The sequence below is a fragment of the Benincasa hispida genome, chromosome 8 (genome assembly GCF_009727055.1).
Source record: "Benincasa hispida cultivar B227 chromosome 8, ASM972705v1, whole genome shotgun sequence".
Lineage (NCBI taxonomy): Eukaryota > Viridiplantae > Streptophyta > Magnoliopsida > Cucurbitales > Cucurbitaceae > Benincasa > Benincasa hispida.
The window spans coordinates 62,520,455-62,537,964 of record NC_052356.1 but is presented as its reverse complement, the minus strand read 5'-3'; the positions used below and the strand labels follow the sequence as shown (position 1 = coordinate 62,537,964).

The window sequence follows — 17,510 nt, the reverse complement described above, 5'->3', positions numbered from 1 at the left end:
GTTTAAAAAAAGGTCTTGAAAGCTTTGAAATGACATTAATGTTTTTAAGAAAAACTTTTTAAATACATGAAATACAATTTTGGAGACTTTGCAAACAAAATCTCTTTATTCAAACAAAATAGGAAGAAAATATGTAAAAAAAAAAAAATTTATAAAAAGGTTTAGTTTTAAAAAAAATTTAACTTTGCTTTAACGTGAGCATTACAAGATCTAACAAGTAAAAAGACGACAATTAAACAATAATATTGCGAATAATTTAAGGAGCGTAACAAGAAGTTATAAAAGAACATACTAAATTTTTTTTTAAAAAAAATACTAAAGATTCGACTTTGGACTCCCAAAGAGTTGACTCCTCACCTGGAGAATATGAGTCATTTCTTCAAGTCCGTCATAGAAAAGTTTTTTAAAAGATTTTTTTTTTATATTTCCTAAAAATATTAAGGAAATCAACATCTTAACCTTGTTAATTTCTGTCCTAAGAAAGTTTTAAAAAGATTTTTTTGGAAGAATATTTTGATTTATTTATTTAAAAAGTGTGAAAATAAATCTTGTGCAAATTTTTTTAAGGAAATGATTATTCGTGAAATCAATTTTAATTTGGTTTATTTATTTGAAAATAATTGGGGAAAGAAATTTTTTTTTTTTTTTTTAAAGGAAAACTATGTTTTAAAAAAAAAATTGGGATCCAATTTTCTTTTAGGTTTTTTTTTTTAAGAAAATATTTATGAATGATTTTAGAGATATTTAAAATTTATTTTTCTAAAAGAGATAAATTCCTTTTAGGAAAATATTTGTTTCAATAATGTATATTTTCAACAAATATATTTTATTATACAAGAATAGAGAATAAAATACATATGTAAAAATGATTTTTTTAAAACTTGGTTTAAAATAAGACATATTAACATCAAGTCTTGGCATCCCAAGACATTGCCTCAAGAATCCAAGCATCGGCATCCTGAATATTCAAGATTTCGTCATTGGAGAAGTTTATTGTTTAGAAAATATTGAATAAAATATTAAAAATAAATCTAACTTCATATCATAGATAGAATATCATAATATATAAAGCATATTTAAAGAATCAAACCTAGATATTTCTAAAAGATCAAGAGATAGTAATTATGATTTAACATACAACAAATACATAAATTAAATATGTATGAAACTCGACCAAATTTAATACATACAAAAGTGTTTATGATCAATAAATATCATATTACTCAAGGATTAAAAAAAAAAGAAGAAGAAAGAAAGAAAAATGAACAAGCACATATTAACGCAGACATAGACATGCTAGCATATTAATAAACAAAAAAGACATTAGAAAAAAAAAAACAACTTCCCACGACTTACTTGGATGAGCAAATATGGACAAGGGAGAAAAAAAAATTGAGAAAGATTTGGTTTATGGAGAGAAAAGTGGAGAGAGGGAGAGAAGAACGTGGAAAAGAAAAGAAAATGTGGAGAGAGATTTGGAGGTGGAAGGATTGTCGAAGGAGAAAGAGGAAAAAATAGAGGAGGAGGGAGAGCCCATGTAAGAGGCGAAAAAAATTTAGAGAAAACCAAGTAAAATTCTTTTTGGGGGGTTTTTAGTGTATTATGATTTGCGAGAAAGAGAAAAACACTTTGAGAAAAAAAAAATGAAAGGAGTACATGAGAGAAAACGTATATGTGAGTGGGAGAGGAAAAGAAAAATGGTTTTTTTTTTTTTTTTTTTTTTTTTTTTTTTTTGTGTCACCCTTCAAGTGACCAAAGGTCACCCAATTTATAGAGAATTCAAATTCCTTTCATTCATGAGATGAATCAACCAAATTACATTAAAAAAGAAAAAAAATATAAAATTAATTATGTGATTCACTATGTGATTGATTTTTTTTTAACAAAATATTGTGTGATTGATTATGTGATTTATTTTTAAAATATATATATATATATATTATGTGATTGATTTTTCCCAAATTGATAAAAGATCTCACCATTGAAATCTCATTCTCTCTCCATAAGAAACATTTTGTTTCACCATTGTCTAATTATAAAATAGAAGAATATTTCAATGTTAGTTAATACAAACTTTATTTAATTACTATTATTATTTTATTTTATTTTCGAAACTAATCTCAAATTAAACAAGTAATCAAATTAGGCTAGACAAAAGTAGATGGATACAGTATGCCCCCCATTCGTACATCCTTGTAGAATTAGAAGGTGGATGAAGGCGTAGCCACTATTTTGTCGATTTGTAAAATAATTCAAACATATTAAAGAATATAAAAAGGGGTTGTCTCTTGCAAATCAAGAATGCAACCAAACATTATGCATAATAAGATAGATGTTGGGGGTTAAGAATAAACAAGCACCATCGCAACGAAAGGTGTCAAGGGCCAGGGATAAAGAAGCGCCACATGACAAGATAAAAGGAGTTGGAGGCCAGGGATAAACAACCGCCATCGCAGCAAAAATAAAACGTTGGGGGTCAGGGATAAACAATGTCACTACAGATAAAGGTGTCAAGGGCCAGGGAAACAAGTGCCACATGACAAAAAAAAAAAAAAACAAGCTAGAGGCCATGGATAAACAAACGACATCACAGTAAAAATGTGTCAAGGGCTAGGGATAAACAAGCGTCACATGACAAAAAAAAAAAAAAGAGTTGGAGGCTAGGGATAAACGAGCGCCATCACAGAGAAAATGTATCAACGACCAGGGAAAAACAAGCGTCACATGACAAAATATAAAGAGTTGAAGGCTAAGGATAAACAAGCACCATCATAGCAAAAATAAAATGGGCCAGGGATAAATAAGCGTCACTATAGTAAAAGGTGTCAATGGCCCAAGATTAACAAGCACCACATGACAAAAAAATGAGCTGGAGTCCATGGATAAATAAGCGCCATCACAGCAAAAATAACACGTAAGGGGCCAAGGATAAACAAGTGCCACCATAGAAAAAATGTGTCAAGAGCCAGGGATAAACAAGCGCCACATGACAAAATAAACGAGCTAGAGCCAAGGATAAACAAATGTCATCACAGCAAAAATAAAACATCAAGGGCCAAGGATAAATAAGTGCCATCACAACAAAAATGTTTCAAGGGTTAGGGATAAACAAGCACCACCTGACAAAAGAAAAGTTGAAGGTTAAGGATAAACAAGTGCCATCATAGAAAAAATAAAATGTTGGGGGCCAGGGATAAACAAGCACCACCACAACAAAAAAGAAATGTTGGAGATAAGGGATAAATAAACACTACCACAACAAAAATGAAACGCGAGGGACTAGGGATAAACAAGCACCATCACAACAAAAATGAAATGTTGGGGACTAAGGATAGACAAGCACCACTATAACAAATATGAAGGCTAGGGATAAACAAGCACCACCACCGCATAAAGGTGTCAGGGGCCAAGGATAAAAAAGCATCGTCTGACAATAAGAAGAACTGGAGGCCACGGATAAACAAACGTCTCAATATACAATTTCAAGTTAATCAAATGCAAAATACAAACACATATAAGATATATATGTATGCATGAACATGTTTATTGTAGACTCAATAACTAAATCATTATTTTCTCTTCTCTTATATTCTCAGAAAGGTTAATGTGTACGAAACAACTCATTTGAGTTCATAAGTAATATTAATTTGCACTTTAAAAAGGTCCACCACAAGTCTTATTTAAGCTAGAACCAAGAATACATTTCTAGGATGAAAGTCTAGACAAATCAAGAACATGAGTAGAAGTTACTTTTTTTAATAGGTTGAGCAAATCATTCTCATCCATGTTTGTCAGAATCAATGCTCCCTCAGATAATGCTTTTTTCACCACATATGGTTCTTTAATGAGTCCACTTTCCTTTATGATCCTTTTGAAATGGTAGGATTCTTTTTAACACCAAATTTCCCTCTTGGAAGCAACGAGGTCAAAACTTTCTATCATATACACATGTCATTTTCTTCTGATATAGTTGTCCTCTACACAACACAACCATTATTCTTTCTTCTATGAGATTTAACTGCTCATATCTTGCTTGAGTCCACTTTACTTCTTGAATTACTCTGAAGGATGACACCTCCACCCCAATGGGCAAGACAACCTTCAAACCATACACCAAAGAAAATGGTGTTGCCCCAGTCGATGTATAAACTAATGTTCGGTAATCATGTAATGCAAACGGTAACATTCCATGCCAATCTTTATATGTGACGGTCATCTTTTCAATAATTCTCTTGACATTTTTATTTTCTACCTCTACAACCCATTCTTCCATTATCAGTGATGATACACTCTGGCAGGCTGTATCGATATATGATGTCATTCCTTATGAAGCTGGCAACAACTTGTTTAGTGATACTCTTGTACGATGCTGCCTCTACCCACTTAGTGAAATAGTCTATGGATACCAAGATGAAACGGTGACCATTTGACGCCTTTGGCTCATTGGGCCCAATTACATCCAATCCCTACATAAAGAAAGGCCATAGAGCCATTAGCACATGTAAGGGGAAGCTGAAGTATGTACTTTATCTGCATATATCTGACATTTATGGCATTTTCTTGCATATTTGATGCAATCTGATTCCATGGTCAACCAATAATAACCAGTGCGTAAAACTTGTCTTGCCATCATGTGCCCATTTGCGTGTGTCCCATAAACTCCTTTGTGAACTTCTTCTAGAATTCTCTTGGCCTCCCAAAGCATCAACACCTCTCAAGAGGGTCATATCGTAATTTCTCTTGTACAACACTTCTCCATTCAGAAAAAACTCATGGCCAACTTTCTAATGGTGTACTTACTATTTTTCGATGCTTTCAGGAGATATTTCTGACATGTGATGTAGTGCTTAATGTCATGATACCAAGGCTTCCCGTCAGGTTCCTGCTCAATGCTTCACACTTCTCGATACTTATAGGTTGAATTTATTCATTATAAGCCATATTAAACATGGTAGGTAGAGTGGCCAATGCACCTACAACCTGGTTATTTTCACGTGGGACATGTTGAACATGATTAACTCAAAAGCTTGGGTCAATTCTCGGATATACTTATTATAGGGAATCAACTTAGAGTATTTTGTCTCCCACTCCTCATTTAGTTGATGCACTACCAAAAGAGAGTCCCCATAAACTTGCAAATTTTTAATCTTCATGTCATAAGCCATTTTAACCCCCATAATGCATGCTTCATAATCAGCCATGTTGTTCGTGCAATCAAAGTATAGCTTAGCAGTTAGAGGATACAACTTCTCATCATGAGATATCAAAATAGCCCCTATACCGTGCCCCACTTCGTTCGAGGCTTCGTCAAACAACATTGTCCATGTGTCAGGATCTTGTGTCGCATTCAATATGATACCGCCATGATGTCTTCATCTGAAAATTCAAACTTCATTGCCTCATAGTCTTCAACTGGTAATTCAGCTAAGCAATCGAAAATTGCACTCCTTTTGATGGCTATTGACATAGACCATATCGTACTTTGATAGCAATACTTGCCATTTGGCTATCCTTCCAAACAAAGATGCCTTTTCGAAAATGTACTTTATAGGATCCATTTTTTAGGTAAGCCATGTCCATAGTACAACATATACCATGTCCATAGTACAACATATACTGTCTTAGTCTTTGAGTTGTTCATGTTAAGGCATCACATGTTTTTTCTAAAAACGAGTACTTCGACTCGTAGCTTATGAAGCTTGCTCTTTGCTTCCTATAAAGTCGTGCTGCCCCAACATACATCCCATGGATTCTTCCTTTATCGTTAAGTATAAGATTAAAAGTCGTCCTGGGGTTGGTGGGACAAGTATTGGAGGACTTTGCAATTAATCTTTGATTTTATTGAAGGCCTTTTGACAATCTTCATTCCAACAGCATATTTCACTCTTGCAAAGAAGTCTCAGTATTGGCTCACAGTTTGTGTTAAATGCAAAATAAATCGTGCAATGTAATTTAATCTCCCCAAGAAACTTTTAACCTCCTTTTGGGTTTTCGGTGGCGTCAAATCCACTAGTGCCTTAATCTTGTTTGGGTCTATTTTAATTTCTTCTTGACTGACAACGAAACCCAACAACTTTCCGGACGATACTCCAAATATATACTTTGCTAGATTCAACTTTAGTTGAAACTTTCACAGTTTCTTGAAAAGCTTGCAAAGGGTAACCACATGTTTTTCTCCAAGTCTAGACTTGGCTATCATATCATCCACATAAACTTCAATTTCTTTATGCATCAAGTCATGGAATAAAGTAACCATAACTCTCTGGTATGTTGCCCCTACATTTTTTAAACCGAAAGGCATGACTTTATAGCAAAACGTCCCCTATAAGGTGATGAATGTTATCTTTTCGTGGTCTTCTAGGGCCATCTTTATCTGGTTGTATCCTAAAAATCCATCCATAAACAAAAAAGTAGAATATCCAGCAGTATTATCCATTAGTACGTTAATGTGAGGAAGGGGAAAATTGTCTTTTGGACTTGCACGATTTAGATCTCTATAGTTGACGCACATTCTAGTTTTTACATCCTTTTTTGGGACCGGGACAGTATTTGCAACCCACTCTAGGTACTTAGCCACTGCTAAGAATCCTACATCAAATTTCTTTTTAACTTCCTACTTTATCTTGATCAACATCTCTGGCTTCATTTTGCGAAGCTTTTGTTGTGTGGGCTTACACTCAGGCTTGAATGGTAACCGGTGCATCACAATCTCTGTGTCCAAACCTGGCATATCCTGGTAGGATTAGGCAAATATGTCTTTATATTCATGAAGCAAAGCCACAAGATTCTAACCATCTTGTTCCAAAGCCAAAGTGTCCATTCGTACTTCTTTCACCTCATCTAATGTCCCTAAATTAATAACTTTCAAAGGCTTTTGATATGGCATAGTCCTCTTTTCCTCTTGCTCTACCATCCTTATTAATTCGGGTGATACCTCACATTAATCTTTCATACTTTGTTCGAGATTATAGATTGGACCTTCAAAATCAATGGTGACTGCAGCAGTTATCCTCTTAACCTGGATGGAATGGTGACTGCAGTAGTTACCAAACCTTTTGCTGGCACTTACTGCCTATCTAACCCGTTAAACATTCTTAAACCCTTAAAATGTACATATCATGAATACACTGAACAATTAATTCAGAACTTAGCACATTTTCATTACAGGGTTTTGTAGCATTGTTCATAAATGATTCTTACAATTTAGTGAGCCCCAACAAGAATACTAGTCACTAAACAGACACATGTGTACTAACTAAATATAGGTCTTCAATTAAGCTTCCTTCAATCTGACTCTTTAAGTGGCAGAGCAGCAGCAGAAAACTCTTTTGGGAACTGACCGCTACCTGAAAGGAAAAACATTTGAAAACATGAGCTAGAAGCCCAATGAGTGACTAACATTTAAACATAATGTTCATACATAAATTTCATATTTAAACAGAAATCTTTTATTGAACTATAAACTTGGCAACTATTATTCATGTCATCATTAACATCACATAACATTTTCTTACTATGCTAGACTATTACTTGGTCAATTTGCCTAGAGTGGCTCTTTTGCTCACTCCTATCATTCTTTATCGTATTACAACTTAACTGGAAAGGAACCCTTTTTGTTCTTTTCCTACAATCATAACTTACATTCTTAGTTGAGAGAGAATCTTTACTCAATCCCTCAACATCAATCCATGGCTAAAATGGAGTGTTCTCGACACTACCAATGACAACTTTTCCTTACATTGTACAATTCTAGTTTAAGTACTGTCATACCTTAGGTATTATTACTCAAATACCTTCTCCATGTCCTTCATTATCGAGCTGCTCGGATACCTTCTCCACGTCCTTCAGTATCAAGCCATTCAAATTCTAGAACAAAGCTTCAGTACCTTCTCCATGTACTTTAGTACTGAGCTATTCATTTTCTAGTCCAAGCTTCAATACCTTCTTCGTGTACCTCAGTACTGAGCTATTTATACTTACTTGCATATTCTCATCTCTTAATAACTTAGTTGCCTAAACACATTTCATACTAACGCATCCTCATGGTCATTTTAAAATATAACATAAACATAACATTAATGTGAGATGCATTGCTACATAGCTATTTGAGAATAATTATCATAAATAGTTTTCAGTAAACATGCATTGCTAAACATTCATATGCTTAAGCAATTTACTTAAAACATTTAAGGCATTTAGAGTCACTCACAGTCTTTGGCGATCTCCTTCATGGATATGCTTACTGTGTGTTGAACACATAGCCAAATTCTTAGGCCTTAACTTGACTAGGCAGCAACTTCATTACTATGCGTCCATGCCTTGCGTCCATACATTGCGTTAGGCATTCAAGCCTCCTATACATCCAAGCCTTCAGTTCACGCCTACTGCCCATCGCATGGCCCAACGCATAGTAATCTTTGCACCCATCACTCGGCTTATGCGCCCATCTGGTGGCACATCAACACATGCCCCATGAATCTATCACTCGGTTTATGCGCCCATTCAACCTCCAATGCATGGTCTGATGCTTCTCAGTGCATCCTTGCGCCCATTCAACCTCCAATGCATGCGCTCATCATCCTTGTCAAACCCTTAAAGTTGCTTGCTTGCTCAACCCAAGCAGCTGCCTGCTTGCTCAAGGTTTCGGATTTAACTTACAATTTTAATAACTAATTTTCCAGGCCTTTTCTCAAGGAATTTCATTTTACAAACATTCTCTAAATTGTCTTAGCAACTTAACTTAAAATTTTAGCTCAGAATTCCTCGTGGTTGTGCCGGAATCCTTAAATTATCAAGACTGGCCCAACTTACTTGAGAATTTGACCTCCAGCCGGATTCTTCATACTCCAGCTCGATTCTGCTAGAATCTCCCTTCGGCATATCAACCTCAACAACTAGACATGCTTAGGGTTTGTATGGCTCTGAAATTACTTCATTTGCCCGAGTGAATTTCTCTAACCTTCTGCTTGAAGTCGAGCTTCTTCTTTTAAACTAACAGCTGCATGCTTTCCTTTTAACATCAGGCTGCCACCTCATGCTTAGAGGATAATGTCAAACCTGAGTATGACAGCTGGCTTAGCTGACCAATCTTCAAGATAATCTTTCCCTCTTGGCTAACAATGCAAGGGTCAGCTCCTAGGCCAACGCTTGCAACCATATGGCCGCATACCTCATTCTCAACACATTGCCAAATCTAGCTAACGCATAGCTCACCTAAAGGCTTTTGCGTCCCTCCTTTGGTCACATACTTCTAGGCCAACGCATATCCTAGCCACACATAGCTTTTATCATATCAACCATGTGTTAAGCCTTCCTCACTTCGTAGCATACACCAACGCATAGACCGTATAGCGCCAACGCCTAGGCTGCATAGCACTAACGCATAGGCTGCATAGTGCCAATGCATAGGTGTTGACTCGTAGGTATGTATGATATTAAATGCTTAAAATGATGCGATACTACTCCTATTTATGCGACAATTAGGAATATTCATGTAGTATGCTCTGCGTTGTCACAAGTTTCCTTACGATGGAGCTAAGTGTAATTCCACCGCAAGTTTCTTGGTATGATCTGAGGTCGAACACGGGGAAATGGTTTTTGGTTATTGCGGTATGTTCGTGGTATATGCGACCAGGTTTCCAATTCTTTGTAAAGGAGTTTGTATAGGTATGTAAATTACAGTAAAATAAAGGAAAGCAGTAAAGATGCGATAAAACATAAAAATACAATAAACCTAAGCTGATACAGACTTCATGTACAAGATGCTAGGATTAAGGCTGGCTGTGAAGGTTGTGCAAAGATATGGGATGTGGCGACAAGTCTTATGAACAGAATACAAAGAGAAAGATAAGTATTATAAACAACGCAAGTTCTTAATTGGATTGAAGGTAAAAATACTGTTCCGCTCTTCTCTTGGCGTACACCTCTCAATGATCGGCCGTGTTCCCCACATGTCTGTGGTGAAACAGAGTCTAACGTAATGAACACAAGGTTTCTTCCATGTCTGGAAGTACTACTCGCTTTAGTTAACGCACTCTTCTGACCCTCTCTCGATAGATTAGAATGACATCTTTACTTCTGCTCTCACAGGTGCCGATGTCGTCTAGCATGCTTTAGCTAAACATATTTTATAACTTTAATACAGATTAAGTTCTTGGTGATTCATATTGCTCATCAGGAGATTAAGAAAACATCATGAAGAAAGTGACTAACGGGTGAATGGAAATAGACAGAAAATGGTAGATGGAATTAATTGAAACATTTAATATTTCTACTAAGCATTTGATACATGATTTGTGAATGATGAGGTAAAGAAAATATGGAATACAATGAAAGAGAGATAGAACAGATACAAACGTGTGCAATGTCTTGGCATAGATTCGATGGAGATCTGCTTGCCAGATCGGATGGTTTCGATGGCAGGAAGAGCTTCCCTCTCAGGCTTGCTCCACTGGTAGTAGGGGTCTTTGCATAGAGCTTTGATTGGGTATATGACAGGTCAGATCTGAGATTCACCTTTCGGCCTTATCTCGTTCTCTTCCCGGATTTCTTCTCTTCAGCACTCAGCTCAATCTTTTCTCTCTAAAATCTTACAGCACTTAGCCCCGTATCTAGTAGCATACTTTTCTCTGAAATCAATGGGGTATTTATAAGAGTAGATCCTTGACTTCGACCTTGTGGTCTCCACTTGATGGTTATGGTAATTCCGCAGATGGAGGGATATTATTCCTTCTGTTATGCAATCAGACCATCAATTCTGCACAACCGTTAGTTGTACACGTGTCGCAATCCTCCGCTCTCGCGTTGCTCAGTTGCATCTTTCGATCATAGGTTCGCATGCGGTGTTTGTTTTTATTACCACATGCAGTCGAAGCATAGCTCTGGACCGACTGTCGCCTTGCACCGTCACTTCGGCAATCGTCTCTTCATGGTTGATCGACTGACGCAATTGTAACATAGATGCGTTGATTAGTTTCTAATGGGCCTTGAGCACAAGCGGTGACTTGGTCTTCTATAAAACAGAGTAAAGTTTGGCTTGTCTTCCATCTTTTTGGCGCTAGTGGGTGTAATTGCAAACATTTATAATTATTGTCATACTAGGCTAATTTTCATACAACTGGCGCATAATTACTAACTTTTGGCCACAATATCTAGATAAGGTGGCATAAATAACTTGTATTTTTACAAGTTATCACACCCCCAAATTTAGATATATGCTTGTCCTCAAGCATATCTTCTACCAAGGAAATCATGCTCCATTCCTATCCTATATTTCTGCGATGATTGGTTGCTTCGACTGTTACACTTAGGCACATTACCTGACATCGCACTTTCCTTCTATCCTTGCTAATTCTTAGCAAGCTTTACTTTATTCTTCTATGTAACAAAATTCTACTCAAAGACACTTTTCTAGTTTTCAAAATAGAATGCTTATCTCTTCTTTATCAAAACAACTTGATGTATCTATATGCGGTGAGTAAAATTTTGCGTCATTTATTCACTTAGAGACAGTTTTTTATGATTACACTCTTCATTTTGGCTTGTCCCTATGGGTGTCATGCGAACATCCAATTATGGTTGTATGCAAATTTCAACTTTTAACTCATGATAATTAGAGGAGTCGTCTTTTGCATTCCTTTTATCTTTTTGGTTTATACTACGTTGTTCTTGGAAACCCACCTTCGTTTTGGCTTGCTCCTACGGGTGTCATACGAGCATCCAACTACGAGCAGGCTCCTTTCACAACTAAACTCTTATCAGGTTGGGAATAGTTTTGAAATTTTCCCTTGCGCTGACATTGGAGTTTTGCAAAAAAAATTTTTATCGATATAAAAATGGACGCATTTTCTTAAATATTGCATATTCCTGATCCCATCTGCTCAAACCTTCTCCACCCCCAAATTTAAAGACGAGCAAGGTCCTCATTACATTGTTTGGATAGACTAGACAAACACTTAGGAGAAAATTTCAAAAAGAAGGTTTGAGCAGAACTTTGAAAGATAAAAGGTAAAGTACTTGCAACTAAGAATTAACTAAGTGTTAGTCAGAATTTACTAAGTATGGCAAATGCTTCTAAGTGTAACACATAATACATCATAGCAACGCAATGAAGATCGTAAGAATACAAGTGTAAAAATATAGCAAAGATTAACAAAGGAAGATAAAGAAAGAGGCACAAGCAAAGAGTAGAGTGAATTATGTACTTTGATTGTATTGACTATTAACAAAGTATGCGAATATATTACAAATGATCGCATTACAAAAAAAATTTCTAATGCCTGTACAAGAGTCAAAGAATTTGGTTAAGTTACAAAATTTGATTCAAAAGGGTGCATGATTTGCAGTGCATATCATGCTTTCAATAAACGCAGATACATTTTTGCTGAGGAAAGGCAACACGCATACATCCTCGCAGCACACCGCTTAACAAAATACATTTCTGGAGGATGCCTCAACATAGTGCATTTAACTAAGGCCAGGCAAAGCATGCATATGTGCGCAACACACCCCACACCGCAATGTATTTGGGTGTATTAGATGCATATCTCCCTTTTCTTTCTACTTACTACATCTATCCTCTCGTTATATGCCAGTTTATTTTCCTCTCTTCCTAACTCAAGTTGAAAAGATCTTGTGGTGGTTTATCCAACATTCACAAAAACATGTGCCCAGCGCTACTACATGTAACCTAAGGAAACATATGCGACTTGCAACTTCTAGAGCATTAAAGACTAATCCTACTAAATAACAATCATAACATGAAACAAATGGTAAAAGAAAGCTGTAAAGAAAGCAAGTAAACATGATGTGAAGGCCGACTGAAAGAAGTTCTCAAGGTTACCGCAATCGCTTTCCCTACAAGAATTTTAATCCTGCTTGCCCAAATCAATGGTGTCCATGCGCCGATCGAAGTCGCCTCCATATCCGTCATCTATCCAGTCAACCATATTTCGCGAGAAGCGGTCAAGGATGACTTTGGCCTCCGTGTATGTCTTGTCCATAAAACCTCCTGCCACGGAGGCATTAGTAATAGCCTGCGTTGCTTTTTTCAGGCTATTAAGTTCTTGGTGATTCGTATTGCTCATCAGGAGATAAAGAAAACATCATGAAGAAAATGACTAACGGGTGAATGGAAATAGACAGAAAATGGTAGATGGAATCTATTGAAACATTTAATATTTCTACTAAGCGTTTGATACATGATATGTGAATGAAGAGGTAAAGAAAATATGGAATACAATGAAAGAGAGATAGAACAAATACAAACGAGTGCTAATGTCTTGGCACAGATTCGATGGAGATCTACTTGCCGGTTCGGATGGTTTCGATGGTAGGAAGAGCTTCCCTCTCAGGCTTGCTCCACCGGTAGCAGGGGTCTCTGCACAGAGCTTCGATTGGGTATATGGCAGGTCGGATCTGAGATTAACCTTTCAGCCTTATCTCATTCTCTTCTTGTATTTCTTCTCTTCAGCACTCAGCTCAACCTTTTCTCTCTAAAATTTTTCAGCACCTAGCCCCGTATCAAGTAGCATACTTTTCTCTGAAATCAATGGGGTATTTATAGGAGTAGATCCTTGACTCCGGCCTTGTGGTCCCCACTTGATGGTTATGGTAATTATGCAGATGGAGGGATATTATTCCTTCTGTTATGCAATCAGACCATCAATTCTGCACAACCGTTAGTTGTACACGTGTTGCAATCCTCCGCTCTCACGTTTCTCAGTTGCATCTTTCGATCATAGGTTTGCATGCGGTGTTTGTTTTTATTACCGCATGCAGTCGAAGCATAGCTCTGGACCGACTGTCCCTTGTGATGCTTGACATCCTTTAGTGACACTTGACATCTTCTTGATCTTCTAATTGTTCAACTCATATTTTGACGAACAAGGATAAACCAATTGGCAAGATGAATGGGTTTTTTCAGAGATAACAACAATCAAGGCCTTAAATTCCTTGGTGAATTCCCTTGACTGCTTATCGTCGAAAGGTAATTCCCTAGTTTGAAAGTTTCAGATAGCTTAGATATATGCATTTTACCTTGTTCAACCTCATGTCCTTCAAGATGTGCACTTCTCTTTTCACTATTTTCCACTCGACCCTTCTCTCATTCAGAAGCTGTCAGCTTATACCCCAATCCAAACCTTTCTTTAGCCTTAGGAAGAGAGATCACTTTTGGGCTTCCATAATTATGCTTTCCTAAACCTCTATGTACCTGATATCCACTCCTTATCATTGTCTTCGTAACCATTATGGATGTTCAAGACATATAACGACCAATATCTAAATCTTTCATGGGAAATATAGTAGTATTCACAACTTCAAATGATCTGTACCAGCATTCAAAAGCTTCTTCTACTACTTCAACATAAGGAAGTGTTGAAGTCTTTGTGACAAACATGTCTTCCTCTTCATAAATAATGGCCTAACCACCCTCTACACTGAAATTCACCCTTTGATGATGCGAAGATGAGACTGCCCTTACCAAATCCCTGGTTGTCCAAGCAAACATTTATAAGAAGAGTTAACAGAACATCCATAACTTGAAATGCCATGTTGAAAGTGGTTGGTCCAATTTTTAGTGGTTTCTATATCTCCAATCACCTTCCTACGAGCTCCATCAAAAGCTCAAACCACCATGAAACTTGGCTTCATGTAAGAGGGGTCTACAGAGAGTTTCATCAAAGTGGATCTCGACATTATGTTCAGAGATGATCCATTATCAACAAGGACATGGGCTACATGGTGATCCTTACATTTTACTTATATATGCAAAGCCTTCGTGTACCTCGTACCTTCTAGGGGGATCTCTTCATCTATAAAGGTATACATTTGTAGCAGTTATATTCTTCACAATTTCACTACTAAGCTCATTCATAGAAATGTCAAAACCCACATGTGCTTGATTCAAGATATCAAGTAGAACCTTGCGGTGTGGTTCAAAGTGCATGAATAATGACAAAATCGATATACGAGCTGGAGTACGATGTAACTACTCTATTACTTTGTATTCGCTTTGTTTAATCAACTTCAGAAACTCTTGCATTTCTTCTTCGGAGATGGGCTTGAGATCCATCATCTTTCCAGCTAGTGTGGGTTTTTTTTTTTTTTTTTTTTTTTTTTTTTTTTGCAAAAACTTCGCTCAAATCATTTAGATCATCTTCATTCGTCATCTCCACAATTTTACCCTTTTGCTGATAGGCCTCATCTTCTTTTGAACTATTTTTCAGACTATTTGGTGTATAACATCTCCCACTATGAGTCATTCCTCCAACAGCTACAAAATTAATACTATTTATAATGAATTGGCATTCATACCTCCACGGTACAGCTCGACTGTTCTTGTAAGCAAAAGAACTTCGTATTTCAACAGTCATTGCCTTTGGCATCTGGTTACAGTGAGTGATACTCAACTTCTCTTCATAATGGATGATTAATGGTTCTCACATAGATGATGCTCATTTTGTAGTTTCTTCCGAAGATGAAGTGCCAGAAGTCATGTCAACCTCAACTTCCTGCATGTCCGCTTGGCTTACAATTAAAATTTCTACAACCATCAATTTTTGTACTTCTCTTTTGAATTGAACACAATTCTCTATAGAATGTTCATTTATCTCAGGGTGAAGTAAACATTCCTTCTTACCAACGCATCCCATTCTACTCACATTATTACTCTCAACTCTCGACAATATACATCAAGCTTCATGAAGAATTAGGAAAGAATCTCCATCGGTGTGGTCAAATCATGAACATTATCCTTATAACATTTCGAAAGTGTGTCAATAGCATTTACAACAGGATTTTCATGGTTTGGGAGCGGGTTTTGGTTGACATCTGGTTCTTCCCCGGTCTTCTTGAACTTTAACTAGTCGGCCTTAACTATACTTTGCACTTTAGCTTTCAAGGGATAATAATTCTCGGTAGAGTGTCCTGCTGTCCCAACATGATATTCACACCTTGCGCTTGGGTCGTACCACTTAGGATACAATGGTTGTAGAGGCTCTTGAGGTATAATGGTTACTTGATGATTCTTTAACAATTGTGGCAAAAGTTCAGTATATGACATGGGTATAGGATTAAAGTGGGTTTGCATCCAAATATTCCTTGCATTTCTCTAATTTGACTGAACAAACTAATTCTGTCCTCTATTCTTATGGTTAGGCTTGTCCAGCAATCGATGAGAATATATGTGTTGCTGTTTTTTCGGTCGAGCTCAACTCGTGCACCTCTCATTCCTTCTTCTTTGGAGTCATCCTTTTTCTTGATTCTAAAATGAAATCAATAATTCTTCCATTTTCATACTAAACTCGGTTCTTTCTCCAATTGTTATAATGTCTGAGAAGTTGTTTGAGGCATTCCCTATCATCATGTCATAGTACGGGGCTCGAAAGGTATTTATGAACACAGTTGTCAATTTTTTGTCGATCAAAGGAGGCTGCACTTGTGCGGCCATCTCCCTCCATCATTTCACAGACTCTTTAAATGTTTTAACACTCTTCTTCTCCATTTGCTGGAGGTCTAAATGGTCTGATGCCATATCAATATCATATTTGTACTTCTTTAGGAATGAATCAGTGAGATCCTTCCACTTATACACTTGTGAACCGTCTAACTGCACACATGAGTGAGAGGCTGAGCCGACTAAGCTATCTTGGATGCAATGAATAAAAAATTTATCATCATGAGCGTAAGTCGACATTTTTTTACAGTACATAACCAGATGATTTCTTGGACACGTGGTTCCGTTATACTTTTTAAATTTCGGAGACTTAAACCTGGGTGGGATCACTACATCTAAGATTAAACATAACTGTGTTGCATCAACATCGCCGTATATATCAGCACCTTAATTGCTCTAATCTTTCCTCCAAAAACTCTAGTCTTCTTTTACTACCCTGATCTTCTGGAACTTTCCTACCACTCTCCATAATTTGAGTGGACATAGGATCATTCATGTTGACTACTTACTGCAAGGTCTAATTAGAATCTTGTGCAGGAGATGATGTAGGATATGACATTCTCACCAGGTACGGGCTTGACATCATTTAGGGAGTAAACCTAGGGAGGTACGTAGGAATCTCTTCTAACGTCTTATTTATACCAAATTCAACCTGTGATGAAATTCTGACAACATTTTCTTCCCTTTCCAGCGGTGAGTAATTCTAAGATCTTTTATCAATTGTTCCTTCAACTCTTCTACGTCTTGACGCACAGCCTAGACTTGTTCATTAACTTGATCATTCATTATTCTCGCCTTTCTTCTTGTCTATTAAGGATGAGGAGGAGGTGAACTTCGAGCTATTTTTCTAAATTTTGAACCTTTTCATATTTATAAGAGAAATAAATGATGATTTGATTAGCCAGAGACAGGGAGAAACAAAAAGAGAAAGTACTTTCATTAAAAAAAAAAAAGGAAAAAAGATTAACAAAAAATGATAGACATCAAGGATTGGCTCCAATTTTAATCTGAAAGTCCTACGAAAGTATGATGCGAAATACATGCCCAAAACTAA

At 36.6% G+C, this 17,510-nt stretch overlaps 1 pseudogene; it reads right to left on the bottom strand.

Annotated features, from left to right (window-relative positions):
- Positions 1-3,705: 3,705 nt before the first annotated feature.
- LOC120084182 lies at positions 3,706-6,511 on the bottom strand (annotated as a pseudogene).
- Positions 6,512-17,510: the final 10,999 nt, after the last annotated feature.